This window comes from Hibiscus syriacus, unplaced genomic scaffold (assembly GCF_006381635.1).
Source record: "Hibiscus syriacus cultivar Baekdansim isolate YM2019G1 unplaced genomic scaffold, ASM638163v2 tig00002237_pilon, whole genome shotgun sequence".
Lineage (NCBI taxonomy): Eukaryota > Viridiplantae > Streptophyta > Magnoliopsida > Malvales > Malvaceae > Hibiscus > Hibiscus syriacus.
This window is the reverse complement of record NW_024061918.1, coordinates 20276027-20287280: the sequence shown is the minus strand read 5'-3', so window position 1 is coordinate 20287280 and position 11254 is coordinate 20276027.

Sequence of the window (11254 nt, the reverse complement as noted above, 5' to 3'; positions counted from 1 at the left end):
TAATCACCCAAGAGGTGATTCATTTGATGAAATGGAAACAAGGTAATAAGGGTTGGAAGGTGATTAAGATCGACTTGGAAAAAACATATGATCGCCTTGAGTGGAATTTTATTGACGATACTCTTGGTGATTTGAATATTCCTACGGGATTCCGCCGATTAATTATGAGTTATGTGTCCACAGTAACGACTCAAGTTTTTGGAATGGCTGTCAGACGGAGAGTCTCAAACCATCGCCAGGGATCAGGCAGGGAAATCCTCTTTCTACATATCTGTTTGTTCTCTGTATGGTGCGTCTTGCTCGATCCATCCAGGAAGCGGTAAATAATGGGTCGTGGAGACCAATCAGGCTATCTAGGAATGTGTCGGTGCTATCATTTCTGTTTTTCGTTGATGACTTGATTCTGTTTACTGAAGCATCACAATCGCAGCTGGAGACAATTCGTAATATTCTTGCCAATTTTTGCATTGCCTTGGGCCACAAGGTTAGCTTATCTAAAACAATTTGTTTTTCTCGAAATGTCCCTGAGCAGGTTCGGTAAAGAATCAGTGCGGGGTTTCAATTTTCAAGGGTAGACGACCTGGGGAGATACCTAGGGGTTTCGTTGTTGCATAATAGGCTCACTTCGGATACCTATGGGTACCTAGTTCAGAAAATTCAGGACCGGCTTGCTGGTTGGAAGACTCGACACCTTTCTTTTGCCGAAAGGATCACCACAGCTAAGGCTGTTTTATCAGCTATTCCCTCCTATGCAATGTGTAGAAACCCGTTTTTTTTCCGGGTTCTCATTTGTTAATATTATTATTATTATTATTATTATTAATTTACATATTTTTGTAGGCCAATCTCGAAGCCCAACAGTTCAACCCAGATTACAAAGACCCAACACTCAACCAACCCGAAGCCCATTACAATAAGCCCAACAGATTACATCAACCCAACACTCAACTAGAACCCAGTTGGAGCCCCGAATCCGACCCAGCACCAGAATCCAGCTGAAACCTGAACCGGCCCAGCCACTCAGCAAATTCGACCTGGATCCAGACCCAAATCCGAATCCGACCCGATCGAAAGAGAGGAGAGAAAGAAAAGGAGAAGAAATCTATAAAAAAAATACCCATTCAAACCAAGCACCAAAAAGAAAATACAAACCGAGAGAGGAGAAAAAGGAGAGACATATCGAAGGGTCAAAATCGTTCGTCGGGGCTCTAAAGTTCGTCAGAGTCTAGTCGTTTCCGTGAGGTAAATCGTAGATTTAGGGCTATTATGCTAGTTTTAGGTAAAACTAGTGTGGGATCTAGGTAAAGGGCGAGGAAATGAGTGTTTGGGAGGTTTTTCTCCATCTCCAGCCACCGTGCTCTACCGTGGCGCCGACAGAGGTGAGTGGTCCTCCCTTTCTGATGAGAGTGTTGAGAGAGTTCTCTCTCACTCTCTCTCTCTGGTTTTGGCTGAAATGGTGAAAATGAGGGAATGGAGAAGTAAAGAGGCCCGTTTTAGGGTTATATTTCTCCAGCAAAACGACACCGTTTAACAGGGGGAGTTCTTCGTGCTTTTGAGTTCTGGGATAATCCCACTTTTGGTCTCTGCTTCTTTGTAACCTTACTGTTTAGCCATTAAATGAAATTATATTCTTCGATTTCAAGCACTATTATTTCCTTACTTGTATTTTAGTCCTATTTTACTTATTTTGTTATCCTTGTTAATATTTAACTTTGGTCACCATATTTGCAATTATTTCATTTAAGTCATTGATTTAGTGTGTTGCATATTTTTGTTGATACTCGAATTTGGCCATGTATTTGTAAACATTTTATTTTAGTCATTGTTTAAGCATTTGGTTTAATTATTATCTGGTCCTTTATGTTTCTGTTTATTTCAGTTTGGTCCTTAATGATATTTATGGGTTATTTTCACTACTAATGCATGTACTATTTAATATTTCTAATTTTGACTCTATTTTTTATTATTTGCCCTTTTAGTTTCTGTTAATACCATTTTATACCCTCAAGTTTTTGTTTTTACTGTTTTAGCCATTTAAGTTTATGTTTTTACCATTTTAGTCTTTTAAACTCCTATTTGTACTATTTTGGTCCTTTAAGTTTATGTTTTTTTCCATTTTGGTCCTTTTTAATTTCAAGTACTTACTTTTTGCTCATTTGTATTTCGGTTTGTAATATTTATTTGTTTTCATTTCAACCCTTTATGTATGTACATGTTGTAAATGTTGTTATATTATATTGTAAATATTTTATTTTACAACATATGTGTTTCTATTATATTGCCTTAAATATTAATGTTATTTGAATAGTTTTGAGAACGATACTTGTAGGACGGGCGTGGAAAGTATCACGTAATCGAAGTGGTACAATCCGATGCGACGTTCGAACGAAATGAAACTTGAAATAAATCAATTTTAGTTTGTTAATTGTTAATTCATTTTTATTTTACATTGAACAATGCAAGTTATGTATTTTATTTTTCGTAACTGTCAATTTGCAATTTATATTCGATATGCATCTTTTACATATTCGACGATAGAATATTCTTTAACAATGAAAAATGGTTGAAATAGGTTTCCCAACGGAGGATTGCAAATTTCAAGATTTTTTATTGAGTTAAAGGATTTTCTTTAAATAGTAAATTCAAAGAAAATTAATCAATGTTCGATAAATGAATCACACTTTAACTTTATATTCGACTCATAAATTTCACCGTTTACGACGTGTAAGCGATTTTAGTACTAATTTTGGGCGATGTGGGGGTGCTTACCCTTCCTCACACGTAACCGACTCCCCGAACCATTTTAATATGATTTCTTATAAACACATACCATTTTTGTCTTAAAAAATGATTTTTCTTAAAATTGTTTTTAAAAGACGTTTTTAGGTTTTCGGCCTACCTAACCTAAAGGTCGATGGTGACTCCCATCTAATTTCATCCAAATTAATACAAAATCACCCAAATTTTCAAATTAAAGTCATAATCATTTTTTTAAAATAATATTTAATTATTTTACCTAATTATGATAGCTTGGTGACTCCACTGGGGACTTTTATTTAGAGTGTCAGGCTGTAGGTCGCTTACACATTGTCGTTGTGGTTGAAATTATGAGTTTGAGTCTTTAGTTAATCTATGATCTTTTTATTGGAGTTTTTAATTGCTTCATTTTTTTATTGTCATACTAATATTTTAATTTTTGCTTTCAGCTTTGTCTAGGTTTTTGTCAAATTTTTTCTTTTCAGTTTTTGAGTCAAATGTAGGTACGCTCCTCCTCACACACATCATGTGCATTTGCATAACATAAGCTCTAGGCACGAGCTTCGTTCCAAATTAGTCAGGTGAATGCTTTACTCTCGTAAGAATTTATTCTTTGTATGAGTTTTAGGAAATAACCCATGGGATACATATCTTATACCTTCGTAGGGATTTATTCCTCGTATGGGTATAATATAGTGAATCCCCTCGAATTGAACTCATTCCATTCAAAACCTATAATGGGTGAGGATCGAGGGTTTGGCAGCCCGAGGGGGCACCAACATTAAGGACAATTCGAGTAACCTTTTTCCTGTTAGAGCCGAAACTATGCATATAGTGAACCATAGAACAATCACCCTAGGTATAGACATGTCGAACCTCTGTCCATCAGTAGGTACCCAAATTATATGTACACAAAGGAGGAGCATTTTTTAACCTTTTCTTTTTGTTTTAAATTATGTGGAATAAAAGCATGTTAATTAGATATCATACGGTTATGATCATTTTCTTGAAAAAATCATTTTCGGTAGATAGCATGTTCGGGTAGGAATGTTATTTAATTAAAGCATGCTCGGGTAGATATCATGACGGGGTAGGTGTTATATTCATCATTGAATAATATTTTTATCTGTATCGATTGTCTTGCATGTACTAACTAATTTCTTTTCTTTTGTTTGTGTACACCAACCCATTTTTTTCTCATTTATTTGTGTCATTTTTCATCTTTCTTTGCATTGTATTACATCATCATGATATAATACGAGAGTGTTGATCCGAAAAGGAATATTCGAGAGAAAATCTTCACAATAAGAGATAAAAGTTTTTAATCAAGCAGTCGCGTTCACAGACATGCGCCGAGGGCTAAAAGAAGTTCAGAGTACAAGAATGAGACTTGCTCGAAGATTGTGCAGTATTCGAGACTAAAATGATGATCCACTGATTCGAGGAATAATCTAGCAGTTGAATCTTATCTACAATCATGTCATCGCTAGTTATCAAGGATTGATGCACTGGCTTCAGCACCGTCGAGACATTAACGGAGTTAGTTTACAGAGCATTGAGGGGCATCAGTTCCACATACGAAGATCCGAGATGAAGTAGTGAGCTCGAAGATCATGCAGCATTCGAGATTGAAATGATGATCCACTGATCTAAGGAGTAATCCAGCAGTAGAGTCTTATCTACGATTATTCAATTGCTAGTCATCAAGGAGTGACACATTGACTTCAACATTGTAGGGGCATTAACCAAATTAGGTTACAATGCTTGAGAGGCATCATTTTCGAGGACGAAGATCTGAGACGAAGTAGTGATCCACTTCAAACTCAACATCTAAGTGAAGGCATGTCTGTAAAATGGACTGTCTTGTAATGTGGAGGTTTTTATCTCTGATAAAAATTTTCTATGATATTCATCGTTGGGATCAACATTTTTTACATATGTATTTGCATCATTTCATTTTACACAACATTCATTTAAACATTATTACATGCATTAATCATACCTTGTGGGAAACTTTGAGGAAGTGTTTCTAACTGTGCAACTGCATTCACACAGTACTGAGAATGGATGAAAATTTTGAGCAATTGAAGAAAGAGTTGGAAGAGAGTTTTCAAAAGATGCAAGCAGAGTGGGAAGTTAAAATAGAGCAGGCACAAAAGGCCACCATGGATCGTATCTTGCGTATCTTGCAAAATCAAAGCGACCTAATGGATCAAATAGTAGCAAAATTGGCTGGGCTCAACCAAGAAAAAGGCAAAGAGAAGATTTCCTCGACCAGAAGATTTTCTCCCAACGATAGTTGAGATGAATCTTGTGACTCCAGTTCGATCCAAACCAAGAGAGGCCCCTTATCCTGAAGGCCATGATATTAATTCCATATGCAGCTACCATATTGGGAGCTCAGGGCATACCACTAAGAACTATGGGGCATTGAAGTGCAAGGTCCAAGATCTGATCGATTCAAGGGCATTGGCATTCAATGTGTGATGGGACATTCAGATCTAAAGTCGGCTGGGGAATCCATCAGGAGTTTTGTTGCATTCTCATGCATATCATCTTGTTTGAACTTGTTTTCCTTTTGTACTTCTTATGTTTAAATGTTTGTAAATCACTTGACTTTCGAACATTTTCAATAAAATGCTTCATTCTTAGGAAATGAACAATGAGCAAATTTTAATCTTGAATTATTTAAATATCATTTTAATTAAAAGTTTTTAAAAATTGAGGTTGTAAATCTTTGACAAATAACAAGATTGTATTCATGAAAAACAAGGACCCCTTGATCCTAATCTAAATACACACCAAAATATATACTCTTCTCTTGCAGGGACCGAGCTAACCATTTACTCGCCTGTACAGCCAATCAAAGGCTTGGCATTCAAGGTATGTGCTAAGAGTAGACAAAATTGGGCAACTAACACATGAGTTTGCAAAGAAAATTAGTTTCTACTTCTGTTAGTGACGTTCAATGATGATCATGATCTTTTCAGAGGGAATGGTCAAGTAGGCGAATCTAGTTTAGGTCAGTTGCTTGACAATTGAATTATAACGATGAGATTTTCTGACCTTCAACAAACACTGAGACTATAACAGGTTCTCCTCAGCAAGCTTAAGAAATATAATCCGTATACCCAATATATATATATATATATATATATCAGTATACAATAAAGCTAAGCTATTCCGTTAAAGTAATTGGTTTTAGAGGAAACTTGAAAGCCCTGGCTTTATGAATAGATTACATTCAAACCATGACATTGATCGGGTACTTGGCAATTCGGTGTATGCTCCACTGTGGTTGTCAAGTCAAAGACTTTGTGATGACATGAATCATTCAGTTAGCCAAATAAAGGCAATTATAAAATATGTACAATAAAGTTGAATTCAACTAGCCAAACATTGGAAACTAAATCAAATTTACTAAATAAGGAGTTTCAGTGGATATGGACTACAGGGAGTTGAGGAATACCTGTTATAGTCGAACTCACACGAGCACTCAGAAATATCATTTTTAGACCGATATTTCTGCACTACCTTGACTAGGTGAACCTACGAAGCCTGAACAAATGAAAGATTTCAGAGAACTGAAATAGAAGTGTTCTAAAGAGTCTAACAATTGACTATGCTAGTTGTGTCATTTTGTTTATCTCCGATCAAAATGCCAAACCATAAAAAAATGACATGCCATGATCTTCACGATGACCAAATCTATGAAACAAACCTTAGAGTTTGGGTAGCTAACCTCAAAACCAACCTTTCGATCTTGATATTTGTCAAAGATTTGCATCTATCAAAGATTAAAAGAGCAGTTGATTTTTTATATTCAATGAATTCATATTTTTGTAATTTGCTCCAATTGTGAGATCGAAGAAGGGACATTATTTTAGTTCATTTGACAATGAAAATCCACATATTCTTTCAAGTTGTTTTCAAAAGAAAAACATTTTCAAACAAGATAATCTCTCTGGAGGCATGTCTTGGAATTCAACGAATATCTCTCTGAAGCTCAAGATCGAAGCTTGGGCAAGAGAAGACAAATTTTTGGGGCAAAATATGATGGGGCAAGGAAAACAAATTGTCTCAGGTTGAGGTTTGTAAGAGTACACCCTAGTGGAAATGAAGATAAACTAATCAAACAAAGAAAGAAGACTGCTCACGCAAGCATTCCCCTTACAGATTGAGAACATACATATATACATACATCAACACATACATATATGACACATGAAATTTGCATCTTTGCATTCATTATCATGTGAAATAAAGACTTTGAGTTTCCCTCTCTTGAGGACAAGTTCAATAAAACATCAAATAAATTTCATCTTGACATTTATCATATCATCCAAGATAGTTAGTAAAAAGCACATCATTTTGATCTTTCAGAAAATAAAAGCTTAGAAATGACCAAATGTATTCAACTTGAAATAACAGTGACATCCACATATTTGACTTTCTAAAGTCAACAATCATCTCTTCTGAAGACATTTCCTCAGGATGCAGGAACAAGCAGACTAGTTATCGCCTTTGAGGGTGTTTTTCTAAAAACAAAGTTTCGTCCCACTTAAGATAATTTTCTAAAAACAAATTTTGTCTCGCTTGAGACAATTTCTCGTAAAACAAATTTCGTCTCGTTTGAGACATTTGTTCTTTATACCAAATTCTAAAATTGTTTCACTTGAAACAAAAATCATCTTTGAGTCCGTTTCTTAAAAACAAAGTTTTGTCTCTCTTGAGACAATTTCTTTTGATGAAAATCTTTGAGTCTGTTTCTTAGGAAACAAAATTTTGTCTCTTTTGAGACAGTTTTTTTGAAAAAAAAAATTGAGTTTGTTTCATTTGAAACAAAGTGTTGTCTCACTTGAGAAAATTTTCCTCAAAACACCAAATTCTGAATTTGTTTCACTGGAAACAAACTATCATCTTTGACTCGTTTCTTTTGAAACAAAAGATCTTTGAGTCTATTTCTTTCGAAACAAATTTTGTCTCTCTTGAGACAATTTCTTTTTTGAAAAACTCTTTGAGTTTATTTCCTTTGAAATAAAAACCATCTTTGAGTCGTTTCCTTGAAAAGAATTTGTCATTTTTATACAAATTCTCTTGAAACATTATCTGTGAGTCGGTTTAACTTGAAACCAATATCCCTAAAAATGGTTTTCCATCCTCATCACGTAGGAACCGTGTCATCCCCTGACCAGACCTCCTCATCACGTAGGAGTCATGTCACCCCAGATAACTAGCCGTCCTCATCACGTAGTAACCATATTATCACCCTAAAAGATGGTCTGCCGTCCTCATCACGTAGGAACTGTGTCATCCCCTGACCAGACCAGCTCATCACGTAGGAGTCATGTTACCCCAGATAACCAGCTGTCCTTATCGTGTAGGAATTGAGTTATCACCATTCCTAAAGATGGCCAAAACTCTTCATCACGTATGAGCAGTGTCATCCCCCGACCATATCTCCTCATCACGTATGAGACGTGTCACCTTTAGACGACCAGACCTTTTCATCATGTATGAGTTATGTCATCCCCAAATCAAACACTATCAAACATCAAATTCAAACCAATAAAGAGAACCAGACAAAAACTAGTTGCCTTTTTTGTCTTTGCCCTATTCTTGTTAACACAAGAATGTGCAAAGAGGAGCAGTTGTAGACACTCATTTTTATGGTTCTCGTTTGTTAATATTATATTATTATTATTATTATTATTATTCTTTTTATTATTTTTAATTTACATATTTTTTACATATTTTTGTAGGCCAATCTCGAAGCCTAACATTTCAACCCAGATTACAAAGACCCAACACTCAACCAACCCGAAGCCCATTACAGCAAGCCCAATAGATTACATCAATCCAATACTCAACCATAACCCAGTTGGAGCCCCGAATCCAACCCAACACCAGAACCCAGCTGGAACCCGAACTGAACCAGCCACTCAGCAGATTCGACCCAGATCCAGACCCTAATTCAGATTTGACCCATTCCCTTAGGGTTTCTAAAACCCTAACCCTAGGGGTATGATATCTACCACCATCGATGAATATTCTCCACTGTCACCGCTACCGCTGACTGTGCACATCTGCATCAACATTGATTAAAAGCAAATTAATCAAGGGAACCCAATAAAATATCAAAACAAAATCGGTCCAAAATCCCAAGGCAAATCAACAATCCGTCAGAGGCATCAACATATAAACAAAAAGACAGAGAGAATGTGGAGATCAGAGAGGATTCAGTGTTGGTGAAAAAAACGGAGATAGAAAAAGAAGGGAACCAGTTCGAAAGAGAAATAAAGAAATAAAAGGAGAAGAAATCTATAAAAAAAATGCCCATTCGAACAAAGCACCAAAAAGAAAATACAAACCGAGAGAGGAGAAAAATAAGAGACATACTGAAGGTTCAAAACCGTTCGTCGGGGCTCCAAAGGTCGCCGGAGTCTAGTCGTTTCCGTGAGGTAAATCATGGATTTAGGGCTATTGGCTAGTTTTAGGTAAAGCTAGTGTGGGATCTAGGTAAAGGATGAGAAAAGGAGTGTTTGGGAGGTTTTTCTCCATCTCCGGCCACCGTGCTCTGTCGTGGCAGCGACAACAGTGACTGGTCCTCCCTTTCCGATGAGAGTGTTGAGAGAGTTCTCTCTCACTCTCTCTCTGGTTTTGGCTAAAATGGTGAAAATGAGGGAATGGAGAAGCAAAGAGGTCCATTTTGGGGTTATATTTCACCAGTAAAATGACACCGTTTAATGGGGGGAGTTCTTCGTGCTTTTGAGTTCTGGGATAATCCTATTTTTGGTCCCTGCTTCTTTGTAACCTTACTGTTTAGCCATTAAATGAAATTATATTCTTCGATTTCAAGTACTATTGTTTCCTTACTTGTAATTTAGTCCTATTTTACTTATTTTGTTATTCTTGTTAATAGTTGACTTTGGTCACCATATTTGCAATTATTTCATTTCAATCATTGATTTAGTTGTTGCGTATTTTTATTGATACTCGAATTTGGCCATGTATTTGTAAACATTTTATTTTAGTCACTGTTTAAGCATTTGGTTTAATTATTAAATGGACCTTTATGTTTCTGTTTATTTCAGTTTGGTCCTTAATGATATTTTTAGGTTATTTTCACTATTAATGCATGTACTATTTAATATTTCTGATTTTGACTCTGTTTTTCATTATTTGCCCTTTTAGTTTCTGTTAATACCATTTTAGACCCTTAAGTTTCTATTTTTACTATTTTAGCCATTTAAGTTTCTATTTTTGCCATTTTAGTCCTTTAAACTCCTGTTTGTGCTATTTTGGTCCTTTGTAATTTCAAATACTTACTTTTTGCTCATTTGTATTTCGGTTTGTAATATTTATTTGTTTTCATTTTAATCCTTTATGTATGTACATGTTGTAAATGTTGTTATTTTATATTGTAAATATTTTATTTTACATCATATGTGTTTCTATTATATTGCCTTAACTATTAATGTTATTTGAATAGTTTCGCAAATGATTTTTGTAGAACGGGCGTGTAAAGTATTACTTGATCGAAGTGGTACAATCCTATACAACGTTTTGAACGATTTATATTCTTTAAATAAATCAATTTTAGTTTGTTAATTGTTAATTCATTTTTATTTTACATTGAACAATGCAAGTTATGTATTTTATTTTTCACAACTGTCAATTTGCAATTTATATTCGATATGCATCTTTTACATATTCAACGATAGAATATTCTTTAACAATGAAAAATGGTTGAAATAGCTTTCCCGAAGGAGGATTGCAAATTTCAAGATTTTTTATAGAGTTAAAGAATTTTCTTTAAATAGTCAATTCGAATCAAATTAATCAATGTTCGATAAATGGATCACATTTTAACTTTATATTCGACTAATAAATTTCACCAATTACGACAATGTGTAAGCGATTTTAGTACTAATTTTGGGTGCTATTGGGGTGCTTATCCTTCCCCACATGTAACGACTCCTGGACCCATTTTAATACGATTTTTGATAAACGCAGACCATTTTTGTCTTAAAAATGATTTTTTTCTCAAAATTATTTTTAAAAGATGTTTTTAAGTATTCGACCTACCTAACCTAAAGGTCGATGGAGACTCCAATCTAATTTCATCCAAATTAATACAAAATCACCTAATTTTTCAAATTAAAGTCATAATCGTTTTTTAAAATAATATTTAATTATTTTACCTAAAAAATGGTTATGACACAATGTAAACATCCTACCTTCCGAAGTGTGTTTGTGATGCTATGGACCGAGTGATTTGAAATTTTACATGGGGAGGCTCGGCGGACAAGCGAGCAATGCATCTTATGAATTGGGAGTGCTGGGGAAATCGAGTTATTTCCCACACGAACGTAGTTTCAAAATTGACCTAAAATGTCAAGATCAAAACCACCAAAGGTTGCACAGCGGATAAACCTGTAAGCTATTGAATATTGAAACACAATGGAAAAATCGAATAAAGAACAATAAAGGAGAG